This window comes from Panulirus ornatus, chromosome 41 (genome assembly GCF_036320965.1).
Source record: "Panulirus ornatus isolate Po-2019 chromosome 41, ASM3632096v1, whole genome shotgun sequence".
Classification (NCBI taxonomy): domain Eukaryota; kingdom Metazoa; phylum Arthropoda; class Malacostraca; order Decapoda; family Palinuridae; genus Panulirus; species Panulirus ornatus.
Window position 1 is genome coordinate 18605543 of NC_092264.1, and position 14517 is coordinate 18620059.

Sequence of the window (14517 nt, forward strand, 5' to 3'; positions counted from 1 at the left end):
ATTACGCTCCTGCCGTGTGTGTGTGTGTGTGTGTGTGTGTGTGTGTGTGTGTGTGTGTGTGTGTGTGTTGGGGGAAGGGGGGCGATAAATCTCCTTTACACAATATACACTTTTCCTTACATAATCATCTCCAAACTTGCAACATTTAAGCAAAACTTTGCATGTCCTCTGGCAGCAAGACTGCGCACCGCAGGGCACGTACACCGCTCGTGTCCTGTATGGAAGCAGAACGTGTGGCTGTCTCAGTCCTGGGTCATCAGCAGGTGCCCTTTGTACAAATGCTGACCATAAGACTAAGGTTTAGCAACACTGTTTACAAAATGTTAGAGAAAGAAAGATCAGAATGGTTAGAATTTACAATAGAATGTAAATAAGTATTTTATGTAGATTACATATTGTATGCTTGGTTTGTTACATGTTTTCACTGTTCTCACTGAAATGTTTTCATAAACCTTAGTAAAGTTAACAGAAACTACACTGCAATACGGAAGCTGTGGCAGTGACCACTGTTGTATGGTGCATGTTGACCTCAGTGTTGTAGATGATCCAATATACACACTGCCATCACGACCCATTGTCTTGGCCTTCCAGGTGACGGTCTTCTGGTATGGGTGAACGAAACACAAGGTAGAATTAGGTAAGGTTGGTTAAGTTTAGTTTGATTGCAAATATCAACGTTTACTTACCTATAGTTCCATGGTGGACTTCTTGAAGGAAGAATGTAAACACAGCACATCAGACCCGCTTCTGGTGGCTGCTTCTGGTGGTGGATGACCAGCAAGGCTCTCGTCCACTCCACTCTCTGTTAACAGTAAAGTTTGATAAGAGGCACCGTGGTGTAGGGGTCATGCTCTGTACTTACTGACCATGGGATGCGGATCGACCCTGCGTCCTGGGGAGGGTGGGATGTGAGTTGCACACCGTGACCTGTGCTGACAGATCTTTACTTAACCTTTCCCTCCAGGTACGTCATGTCTGAAGATGATATGAGAAAACCCTTAATGGATCATGAATCATTAATCCAGTAAGTCAGGAACATCAGTCAAGGAGTTTTAGGAATGATTACCCAGTTCTGCACCAGGTTACTTTTCTTTTTCTTTTTCTCGCTGCTGTGATCCACCGAGTGGTGTGAGGGACACGATCATGACTACAGCTGGGGAGGTACTTGGTGTCTCCCCCCACACTGACGTCCTCCTACAGACACAGCTGTTGTCATACATCATCTGTCTGGTCTCGCTCTTGTGGTGTCTCTGTTTGTTACTGTTCATACGTGTGTGTGTGTGTGTGTGTGTGTGTGTGTGTGTGTGTGTGTGGTTTCATGGTGGGAAGGATCATTTAGCTTCTCAAACGAACTTGAGAAATGAAAAGGAAAAATATGTGCTTAAATTTCGTATGATCATCAAAGATGTTTTTGAGAAGAGTGAAAAATTATCCTGACATTAAGTGATCCAATTAGTGGAGCCAGAAGGTGAAAAATATATCGGTCAAGATGGAAGATGGTGTGTGATATTCCCACCTCACACGGTGGCTGAAAATAGCAAGAAAGCCACAGTCTCTCTCTCCTGTCGTTCACTCACGTCCACAATACTCACACGTGAGGTAGGAGAGCATACATGTGTAACGCAGCACTACACAACCATCTATGAAACACACAAACACATATCAAATGATGGGACTCCATGAGTCATGTACAACCCCTGACTCGTACAGTACATGTACGTAGATAATTACACCCACAGATATGTACCCACATGATGGATTTCTTCAAGATATCACAGCATTATACATTCTTCACTCAACCATTCAACTTCCATTAAGTGAATAACATGAAGGTAAATATAAGCAAATGAATACCTTCAGTTCTTGACTCAGCTACAACTTCTGAAATTCAGATTTTCTTGTGATAATAAATACATCAATAAAATCAAAGCTTTAAAATCTAGTATCCAATCTTGATTTTGATGACAGAATTTATACCCTTTAAACGCTCTGAAAAACTCTGAGCTAATTATATAATTGTTAATAAATGTTATGGATAACTAATTTAATGTTTGGGTTTTATGAGCGTGTTTTTACTGCTGGTGAGAGAGAAGGTGGCTTCAGCAAGCGAAGAGGAACCATACACCAGAATTCTGCTACTATATATATATATATATATATATATATATATATATATATATATATATATATATATATATATACACTGATAAAAGAATGAAGACAGTGAGACATAGTCAAGCACGATAGACGGTCTGATGTTACAGATAAACACAAACAGAAATCTATTTACCAATAACCCATCTATATCTCGGGTCGTCTGTCATGCTGTGATGTGTATCCAGGTGAAGAGGTTGTGTGGGGTAAAGGAATGCTCACGTCCCCATCAGAATTCAGGAGGAAGTTGTGCTAACTGACTCAGTTGTTGGGATGCACAATACAGTTGTAAATACATCGTTGTTGACTACTGTAGGGTTTATTTTGGGGTGGCTTTGAAGGGCATAGACCATCCCAGGGGTGACTCTGTCTCCTGATGATCTCTCTCTCTCTCTCTCTCTCTCTCTCTCTCTCTCTCTCTCTCTCTCTCTCTCTCTCTCTCTCTCTCTCATCTAAAGAGCTGGAGGATGTTTCCTTTCTAGATCTCGTCTCATATATTTGATGCCTTATCTCTCTATCAGTAAATCAACAAAGGACAGAGGTGTACTGCCATAACCCCGACCAGCAGATGGGAGAAGATAATGATTAAAGATACGATAAGAAAGGGAGTCGAACAGGTGTACAGACGATGATAGGGAACCCTCTACCATCATACAAATACACAACAAGACAGAAAATGATAAGGATGACAAAACCTGATATACACCCAGCAATGTATGTATTACACACGTACACATGACAATACGAACATGTGTGGTGACAAAGGAGCATCACTACACACAGACACACAGACACACACACACAGAGACACACACACACACACACACACACACACACACACACACACACACACACACTAAAGGAGAAGCATCGTTAATCTTTTTTCTCCACAATGAAGGTTTGCTTCTGTTCCACCTTGACGATACTATACACATTTCCCACAGTGTAGAATCATCTATCGAGCTGTCTGTCTACTAAGTCTGCTACCATCGACCTCTTCCTCAAGAGCGAGGTGACGCTAAGGCTCATCCTTACATGTACGGATGCTTCCATTATCCACCTTAGGGCTCATGACTGAATCCCCTCCTGTCTGTCATCGGTCCTCTGAATCATTCAACGGACTTGAGACATGTCTCTTACACAAGAAAAGGTCAGGGGTCAAAGAAAAGGTCTGGGGTTAAGGTCGGGTCAGTGGTCATGGACGGGGTCGAGGGTCATGGACGAGTCAGGGGTCATGGATTGGGTCAGAGGCCATAGATGAGGTCAGGGGTTAAGAGGGTCAAGGGTCATAAACATGTGTCAAAGGTCAAAGACCTGGGTAGGGGCCAAGAGCGGTGCCGTCAAGGTTAGCTGGTTACGTCGTGATAAAAATGTGGTCTTTGATAATGATAATGATAATTATCATCAATAACAGAAATGATAGTGATATTATTGATGAGTTGAGTTGCCATAATGATAAATGTCACAGTGATAATGATGATGATAATCATGATAAGGATTTTACCTGGTCATTATATCAGTGATAACATGATGATACGAATGTTAACGCAAATGTAGAGAGAAAGAAAACTGAAATAAACATTACTTAGACGAGTGGCTCAGTGGGAAGTGACAGAAATGTCGAGGTGCATGACACACACCTGGCTCGGTGGCAGATGTATGGTATATATGGCGAGGTACATCACACACACCTGGCTCGGCTGTAGGTAGCACAGATGGCGAGTAAGATCATACACACACACACACACACACACACACCTGGCTCCACCTGCCCAGAGATCATCAGAGAGCCACAAGAACAGGGTAAGCCGGGCTTATCACCTGGCCTCACCTGGTGTCCGGGGAAGTGCTCATAAGCTCCGCTCATCCTCAGCGAGGGAAACGAATCAGAGTTCGGAGCTTCGATCCTTTACATCAGGGTCGAACGTCACCTCCATTCCATCATAAGATTATCTTGTTTTCTTTCATCTCACACTGTAAGTAGCATCTGTTGAACAACTTACAATGATAAAGACACTCAGTATAAGACTAGTCATGGAGAATCATACTCTGGTGTATGGAATCTAAGCAATGATCTCTCCATAGGTCTCGTGCTGAAAGCCTCAAGGGTTCGAATCACTTGTGTTATCACTGAGATGAACTTTACCTTTTGATACGTCGACGAAAACGATAGTTTTTAAGATACATCATCCTATTCCTACCCGTATCCTGCATCACCATCTCATCTGTCGTCTACCCTCGTAGATTTACGACATCTGAAGCTGATTCACTGAGCTAAATAGTCAATGAAACTGATCCGGATATATAGAACCAGCATATGAAACGGATCCATAAAACTAAAGACCTTTATGTATGTCATCCTCAAAACTAGTGAATCACCAATTGAGAGTAACATCAATTACCACCACTTGGCTGATCCAAAGGTTAATTATCTATGTCAAGAGTTGCAGATTCTAATATGGTCTCCACACAAGATTCATTATCAGGATTCCTGAAGAAACTCAGACAGATGTGAGGACTGACCTAACCTAACCTGACCTAACCTGACCTGACCTAACCCAACCTAACCTAACCTAACCTAACCTAACCTAACCTAACCACACAATCATGAACATCATTTCATATATTCCTGTCAGAATTTTTCATCATGGTTTATTCATATCGTCTATACAGGTTTGGAGATAGCGCCAGGATAGACAAATGGACATGAATTATAGAAACGTTTACAGACGAAACAGACAGGAATGAAACAGTCAGTATTACCAACCAGCGTTACATCGTGGAATGAAACAGCAAAATAAAAACGTAGCACATCGTGTATGATGATGTGACCTTTGACCTAACCTTTGACCTGCTAAGGGGAAGTCACCATCACACCCACCCAGTCACGACGATAAAGGTCAATCACTCATAACTGCTTTATGTTGTAGTTTGTTTATAATAACTTTTCCCAGTGTAAGACTATCATTTCATAAATCATCACTTGAAAAAAATTACATCATCCTACGTCCAATGTTTTTGCTAAACTTCGTAAAAATGTTTTGCTGAAATTGTTAAGAGGATCCATGTTAGCTTCAGTATTTATGTATTAGAAAATGGGATAGCAGCCGAATTCATATGAAACCAAATAGCATGATAGCCGACCTTGTGAGTCACGTGAGGCCAGGAGTATATGAGCAAACCCTATTGTGAGTCTTAAAAGCATACGATTGTTCATCAATAATGTATGAAAGATCATGCGATGGTGATCATGTGTATGAATCATGTCTCGTGATGTTGTCTGCATGTAAGAAACACGCTCTCTGACTCCTGTAAACAATACACTCTGATTTACAGCTTCTGTAAAAGCAACACCTCAATGTTGACCGATCATAAAACAAGAAAGCATCGCCTGATGAAACGCGATTTACACTTTTCGCTTATACTGTAAAGGTTCTCAACCGATTCACACACACACACACACACACACACACACATATGTTTTGGTCGAGGTGGTGTGCAAAGTGAGAGGGTTAGGGAAAATGATTTGGTAAACAGAGAAGAGGTAGTGAAAGCTTTGCGGAAGATGAAAGCCGGCAAGGCAGCAGGTTTGGATGGTATTGCAGTGGAATTTATTAAAAAAGGGGGTGACTGTATTGTTGACTGGTTGGTAAGGTTATTTAATGTATGTATGACTCATGGTGAGGTGCCTGAGGATTGGCGGAATGCGTGCATAGTGCCATTGTACAAAGGCAAAGGGGATAAGAGTGAGTGCTCAAATTACAGAGGTATAAGTTTGTTGAGTATTCCTGGTAAATTATATGGGAGGGTATTGATTGAGAGGGTGAAGGCATGTACAGAGCATCAGATTGGGGAAGAGCAGTGTGGTTTCAGAAGTGGTAGAGGATGTGTGGATCAGGTGTTTGCTTTGAAGAATGTATGTGAGAAATACTTAGAAAATCAAATGGATTTGTATGTAGCATTTATGGATCTGGAGAAGGCATATGATAGAGTTGATAGAGATGCTCTGTGGAAGGTATTAAGAATATATGGTGTGGGAGGCAAGTTGTTAGAAGCAGTGAAAAGTTTTTATCGAGGATGTAAGGCATGTGTACGTGTAGGAAGAGAGGAAGGTGATTGGTTCTCAGTGAATGTAGGTTTGCGGCAGGGGTGTGTGATGTCTCCATGGTTGTTTAATTTGTTTATGGATGGGGTTGTTAGGGAGGTAAATGCAAGAGTTTTGGAAAGAGGGGCAAGTATGAAGTCTGTTGGGGATGAGAGAGCTTGGGAAGTGAGTCAGTTGTTGTTCGCTGATGATACAGCGCTGGTGGCTGATTCATGTGAGAAACTGCAGAAGCTGGTGACTGAGTTTGGAAAAGTGTGTGGAAGAAGAAAGTTAAGAGTAAATGTGAATAAGAGCAAGGTTATTAGGTACAGTAGGGTTGAGGGTCAAGTCAACTGGGAGGTGAGTTTGAATGGAGAAAAACTGGAGGAAGTGAAGTGTTTTAGATATCTGGGAGTGGATCTGGCAGCGGATGGAACCATGGAAGCGGAAGTGGATCATAGGGTGGGGGAGGGGGCGAAAATCCTGGGGGCCTTGAAGAATGTGTGGAAGTCGAGAACATTATCTCGGAAAGCAAAAATGGGTATGTTTGAAGGAATAGTGGTTCCAACAATGTTGTATGGTTGCGAGGCGTGGGCTATGGATAGAGTTGTGCGCAGGAGGATGGATGTGCTGGAAATGAGATGTTTGAGGACAATGTGTGGTGTGAGGTGGTTTGATCGAGTGAGTAACGTAAGGGTAAGAGAGATGTGTGGAAATAAAAAGAGCGTGGTTGAGAGAGCAGAAGAGGGTGTTTTGAAGTGGTTTGGGCACATGGAGAGAATGAGTGAGGAAAGATTGACCAAGAGGATATATGTGTCGGAGGTGGAGGGAACGAGGAGAAGAGGGAGACCAAATTGGAGGTGGAAAGATGGAGTGAAAAAGATTTTGTGTGATCGGGGCCTGAACATGCAGGAGGGTGAAAGGAGGGCAAGGAATAGAGTGAATTGGAGCGATGTGGTATACAGGGGTTGACGTGCTGTCAGTGGATTGAATCAAGGCATGTGAAGCGTCCGGGGTAAACCATGGAAAGCTGTGTAGGTATGTATATTTGTGTGTGTGGACGTGTGTATGTACATGTGTATGGGGGGGGTTGGGCCATTTCTTTCGTCTGTTTCCTTGCGCTACCTCGCAAACGCGGGAGACAGCGACAAAGTATAAAAAAAGAAAAAAAAAAAAAAATATATATATATATATATATATATATATATATATATATATATATATATATATATATATATTCCTCTCCTCTACATGAGGAATGTATATGAAGGTCGTAAGCTGGACTGGGTCGTCAGGTCGTTTACTACGACCCATAGAAACGTGGGTCGTACTGACACACCACACAGATTACAAGGACGGGACTGGTGTATTACAGGGGTCAGTCTGTAACCTGGAATTTACGATCGATTACCTGATGAGGTGAGGAGCCTGTTGGGTTTGTTTGATGTGTGTGTGGTTCGGGTTCCAGCCCTTGCGTCATCAGGGGCGCATGGTTGTTATGCCTGTGAAGATGCATGACTAATAGGGAGAGAAGAGGAGAGAGACTGTAAGAAAACAAGGCATAGAAAGAGACGTGAGACACAGAAGTGACATATAAACAAACAGATAGGCACAGAAACACACACAAACCACAGACACATAGCTACAATACACACTGACGAACAATCACATGCAGAAAAATATATTCATAGAAAAATACAATATACATATACGCTACAGATATTAGCATATGGACGTGCATATACATCTATGAATGAGAAACATTGAAACAACGAATTGAAAGAATAACATAAATAGATGAAATGTTAACAGACGAGATGGAATAACTTGGGAATGGTGGTGAACACGTCTCACTGTCGCCTGTAGAACAATAACTCATGTTCAGAGAACAAGGAAAATCATTGAAAGGCTTGGAGGATGAAGATGAATGAAGACAGTAGGTCAAAGAACACTGAAACATACGAAGATATGAATAATAATTCATGTTAACTTGCGATAGTAGTATAATGAACTACATATTTAAACATGAATGAGGAAGCAGAGCATTCTGATAATGAACGAGCGAAGAAACACATGTTGTTGAAAAAACAGCGAACAAATCCTTCACCAACATGAAAAACCCCAAAACTGAGGTAAACGCGGATGACAAAATGTTTGGACGAGAAGACTGTGAACAATGGACGCTGAGAGAAGAAATACAGAGCATTAGCGACGTGTGCTTTCAACAGGAGAGAAGATTACTGGAAAACCTAATTGAATTAAGGCCTCAGGAGTAGAAGGAATTAGAGTAAAGGAGATGGTGGAAAACACAAGCCTCTCTACCTGTAGAGTGAGGGAGATGGGAGACACTTGCAAGTGTTCCTTGACTGTATCAGTAGCAAAACAACGGTCAATAATCAACTTACCAAACTGAATAATTTAGTAGACAGAGTAGCTGACACAAGTGAAGGTTTGTGTGAGGAATTACAGATATATTTCACAGTACATTTACCTTGGAGGATTTTTAGTTGACATCAACACCAGACGAAGGTGGCAGTGTCGTCCCAGAGGACACTCGCACTATGATGTTCATCTGGCTGCGTGTGTACCAGTCCCTAAGACCTGGATCCACGACCAGTGAGCGGCTGGGCTGCTTCTTTCCAGAGTTTTTGTATGAATACATCCACACGAGGATGGGCCGTTATGATAGCACCCTCACTCGCACGATAGAAGTAAGGAATTCCTTTCCTTCTTTCATTCTTTCTTCTCCATACGACCTCTCCACTTTTTTTTGAGTCGGATCCGCAACGATAAGTAGCCAGAATTTACCTCAATTGAATTTGTTCATTTTCTGTGAGATCATGAAGGAAATTGAGCAGCACAGTGGCTGTAGACCGGACTGGTCCGCCAGAGATGTTCAAGTATCATACAGAGACTAAAGTGAGGCCACTGTAGAGGTCGCCCTTGGTCTTACTTACAAAGGATTTTGTAGCAACAAGCTGAAAGCAAGAGAACGTGTTGCTTATCTTTAAGAAAAATAATAAGGCATTTCCTAAAAATATACCTGGGGTACTAACAAGCTGATAAGAAAGATAGCCAGGAGGGAGATATGTTAACTGTTGGTTATACAGAAAATCACAACAGCAGTGAGGAAGGATCGATTCAGAGGTTGGTCATGTGTGATGGGTCTCGCGAGCTTCTGTAAGACGGTAAAGCTAACCTTGGAGATGTGGAGAATGCTTGGGTGATCGTGTGTTTTTGTCCCTATGGAAGGTCTTTGATGTCATCGCTCGCAACGTACTGATAAAGATGGCAGAGTTCAAAGCTGGGATTAAGGCGGGATTTCTGACAGGGTTCGACAGTTACGTAAAAAACACGCGTGACAGACGAACCCTCAGAAGCTTGGCGGAGTCTGGCTCAGCTCGATGGTGAGGACCCTTGTTGTTCCTCATTCATGGAGACAAGTCATCAGAAGGAACTGAAGAATGATTCCATGATGATATACGAGATGTTAGCAACGCTATGAAGTAATGATTCCATGATGATATACGAGACGTTGGCGTCGCTTTGAAGTAAGGAGCATTCTAGCTAAGTGTGGTGCCATGTACGAAGACTGATACAAGATACAAGAACCTGAATATATGTTATGTTAAAAGAAAAAGAAAAAAGATGAAAAGAGAACTTCTTTTGAACATCATACAGATGAAACAAGATACTAGAATCACCTTGCGATAGGGACCCCCAGGGATTGCCATAAGGTTAAGTCAATCCACATTAGTTGCGTAGTGAGGGAGGTGAACCGTATCTTGGTGAAAGTCAGTATTTCTACAGCAGACCCACTTTCGCCTGGACCCACTTACTCTCCTCTCTTCTTATTCGCACATGTACCTTACTCCTTTAGTTAACTCCTCATTGCCTCTTATGGCTATACTTCCATGCCATACATTCTTAACTCCTTCCAGAAAGCATGTCTATCACTCCCGTATTACGCTTTCTCCAGATCCCCAATTATTTACAACATATAAGTGTTTCTCTGAGAATTTCGCTCACAAATTTTTCCAAGTAAACACCTGACCCACATATTCCCTGCGACTACCAGAGCCACATTGCTGCTCCCCCAGCCTGATGCTCGGGCATATCATAGTCCTCTGAATCACTACTCTCCCGTTCAGCTTACTCGGTACATTTAACAGTCATTTCTCACCTTCACTTCCTTTGTACATATAAGTTTTGTAGCTCCAGAAATGTTAAATACGAACATGATATGTAGAACGATCCTTCCCTGACACGACCAGACTAGGGAAAAGTCTGGGTCGTTAAAGAAATCCACGACCCGGAGACGCAAGGGTCGTTCTGATATGACACACAGGTCCTACGACCCGTAAACGCACAGGTCCTTCATCAAACAGGTCTTATCCACACACTTGTTTTTTGGAACGACATACAGGTCCCACGACCTGTAGGAAAACAGGTGGGTGTGACGCGACACACAGATCATAAGACTGAAGCTGACGTATCATCATGCAGCAGTCTTAAGCCAGATTATAACATGAGAGAGAGAGAGAGAGAGAGAGAGAGAGAGAGAGAGAGAGAGAGAGAGAGAGAGAGAGAGAGAGAGAGAGAGAGAGAATATGTCAACAAATGATCATTATTCCTCAAGTCTTCGTCGTGCCTTTAAACTTTCCATCATGTTTTGTCGTCCCTTTAGGCTACCTCCCGTGGCTTTGTTCCTTTAGCCTTGCAACATGATGGATGGCGCCCAGGGCACTCTTTTGGTCGTTCCATTATCATCTTTTTCGTACAGTGTTTCATACTTTACCACTATCTTAGCATGTCGTCAACGGCTCAGAAGACTTCAGTGTTCATTGTCATCTATCATTTTATCACTTCTGTCGTCTGTCTTTCTTATCATCACTGTTGTTCGTAGTTATCACATTTTCCTATTCGTCTTGATGAATCGTTAGGTTTTTGTTCTGTACTTAATGTGCGTTTTCCTACTAAAAGCAGTTTTCTCACATTCTATAGTCCCTCTGACCTTAAACCTCCTTATATATCTACGTTCGTCTCTCACAGGTTGAACTGTCTCGTGTTTTGCAGTGTTATTAGGTTCTTTATCTTACATGAGAGAGAGAGAGAGAGAGAGAGAGAGAGAGAGAGAGAGAGAGAGAGAGAGAGAGACCCTCTATTGCCACCGCTGGAGTTAGGGCAGTCTATAAAAACGCCACAGATGGACTTACGAGAGCCAGATATGATACCAAAAGGTCTGGAACCCATATATGTGGCCACATACAGGCTTACCTGCCCTGCCTGGTGAGGTCAGAACACCAGGTGACATACAGGCTTACCTGCCCTGCCTGGTGAGGTCAGAACACCAGGTCACATACAAGCTTACCTGCCTTACCTGGTGAGATGCGGGAGGCATGATACGTCCTGCATCTTCTCCCTCGCCTGTTCTATGATGCTCCCACTGTCTGTGTACACGAAGACGTCCCGGCAGAAGCTACTGTGTCAGGGACCGTGTTGGTCCACCACCAAGACTCCCTGCATGGGATATGGATGCCTGTGCGAACCTCACACTCTGAGAGGACCCCCACTAATGCGCCATCTACCTGATGATACGTGTTGCCCAGGTACCTCAGGACCACGGAATGATCCGTCAGTTGCACGAGCATTCAACATCTCCCACAACACGTTGCAAGGGATCTTAGGCGGTGGTGATCGTTAAAGGAGACGCACTTGATGTTGATATTAGCTGGTCTGTCTAGGAATGTAGATATATATATGGGCGAGAATGTGTAGTTACAGACAAGGAGGTAAATCATGAGAGAAAATGCTGTGTACCAGAGAGGCTTTGATGGGAAACTGGTTTACTCTGGGGAAGGAAATCGATTTTCTCAGAATGTATGACGAAGATCAGAAAGAAAAAGTCTGCTGAGGAGCAGAGAAGTTTTTTGTTTTGGAAACCCAGCTCTGTATGGAAAGTAATCCAAACTGATGACAGATATTTTGCGCAAGAGATTAAAAGTGTGTGTGTGTGCGTGTGTGCGTGTGTGTGTGGGAGGAGGGGGAGGAGGAGAAGAAAGGGTTTACCTTGCAGGAAAGGTAAATGCACGAACGAGAAGGAAAGACGGTGATGGACCTAACCAGGGAGGTCAACTGCGTTGCTATAGAGTTAAACAGGAAGGGCAAGAGGTCTCTTGGGGGTTCAGGGAGAATACGATGGAAATGAAGGAAGAGATGAGGAGAAACGAAAGAAGGAGATGGAAGAAGAAAGATTAAGGAAAGAAGGGCTGAGCGCCGAGGCGAGAGCCACTGAGTGAAATGCTGAGGAAGAAGAGTTCTTACAACATCAAACAAAGAATAAACGGTAGAATGACACGAGAAGGCTCTGGTGCGTGGCTATGGCTGGGGAGAGAAGTCATCCAGGGAGGCATAAAGATGAGGAGGAAATCGTGGAGAGAGAGAGAGAGAGAGAGAGAGAGAGAGAGAGAGAGAGAGAGAGAGAGAGAGAGAGTGGTAGGAGCCCCTCAGCCCAAGGTATCAGGCAACATTCTTATTGTCATGTAATCATAATTATCAGGCTTGAGTATCATCATCAACTCATTATTACACGTACCATCTAATTTTGGAGTTAATTAAAAACTATATAAAACCTGCTCGTAAAAGGTGATGTGGTTTATATCAAGGTAGACGCAACCTTCTGACGCTAATCAGGGGCTCAGGTGCCCCAGGAAGCGAGAGATGTAGGGTGGAGGAACATGATGATAACAGAGAGTAACATTGGAAAGTGTTGTTCATACTGGATGATGAAGACACTGGGAAAAGCAGGCAGGAAAATACATGCAACCTTGTATACAGAAAAATAAGTACACATATGTATATACTGAACCCACATATCTACCTGTGTGTAAAGTGCTGATACTTAAAGATCAAAGTATAAGACTTTACGACACATATATAGATCATTAAGCGTGTACAGATACTGATTACACACACACACACACACACACACACACACACACACACACACACACACACACACACACACACACACACACACACACACACACACACACACACACACAAGCACAGACGTATGGTGCGGATATGCAAATCAGGATCAAATTCCCGTATTTCCCCGGCGTCGAATACTGCCAGAGGAGCCTGACACTCGCCTACATCAGACGCAGACGGAGCATGAGACGAGGGCGTGGTGACCAGGAGGAGGAGGACGAGGAGGAGGAAGAAGAAGAAGGAATGTAGGAAGAAGGAAGATAATGAAAATAAAGAAAAAAGTAGAAGGATGATACAGGGAAGAACACAAAACAAGTCAAAAGAGAGAAGAAAAAATACGATTGGAGGAGAGGGCCAAAGATGTGTTAGAGGAACTGGAGGTGATAAGATAACGGAGGAAGGTGATCAAGATGAAAGAAAATCTTTAATAAAAAAAAAAGACGAAGGAGGAAGTAGATGATTGAAATAAGAATAGTTCAGGGTAAGGGAGGTAGTATGATCCATAAAAGTTAAAGCGTGTAATATAATTGATCAATAAAGATAAGAGATAAAGTAAGGAGAGAAGAAAATAAGGAATAAGAGGAAAAATAGTTGAAAATGAATAAACTAGTAAGACTGAAATGAGAGGAGAAGAATATGAAGAATAATCACAAACATAAGGTGACTATTAGACGAATATTGCCAATGATAGATGGACACTAGATGTATGAAAAGGAAAGACGAGAAACAAGAACGGAAAATGTTGATCAACCATCAGGGTCGAAAATAAGATAAATCATAGGTAATAAAGTGAACAAAATACGAAAATAAGATGAGGAGATACAAGAATAATTAGAGAGAAAAGGATAAGATGCCATCTTTGATGAATCCAAAGAGAATCGGAATAACCACGAAAATCAATACAATTAAAATGAATAAGAACAAAATAGAAATAAAGACAGTGAACAACAGAAAACTGGAGTGTCATAATACAGCAACAAACATTGCATAACTGTACTGGTGAAGTTAACCAAGGAAACACAGATGCACTGACGACAGAAGGACTTGGGAAGTAAACAGCATCTCATACTTAGTTACAGATTTGCATTCAGATGGGTTTTGTGTGGATGCAAGACTCACTTCCTAGAAAAATGAAGGTATTTTCTTGGTCTTTTCGAAATGAAAATACGAATTTTAGATCCAATATTGCATAAATCATTAAGGCTTCAAATGCTTACAAGTACAGTGTCCCATGTGTGTCATTTTCCGCTGAACTTTCGTCATGGTTAAATTGGCTGAAAATATGT

General features: G+C 42.3%; 1 protein-coding gene and 1 long non-coding RNA gene across 3 annotated transcripts in view; one reads left to right on the plus strand and one right to left on the minus strand.

The window, feature by feature from the left end:
* The window catches only part of LOC139761735 (uncharacterized), a 306001-nt gene that overhangs the window by 189322 nt on the left and 102162 nt on the right, over nucleotides 1-14517 (plus strand). The window lies entirely within an intron of this gene.
* Nucleotides 353-3902, minus strand: LOC139761782 (uncharacterized). Its single transcript, XR_011715608.1, has 3 exons — nucleotides 3795-3902; nucleotides 687-802; nucleotides 353-602 (listed from the first exon to the last, which is right to left on the minus strand). It is a non-coding gene; the product is annotated as an uncharacterized lncRNA (long non-coding RNA).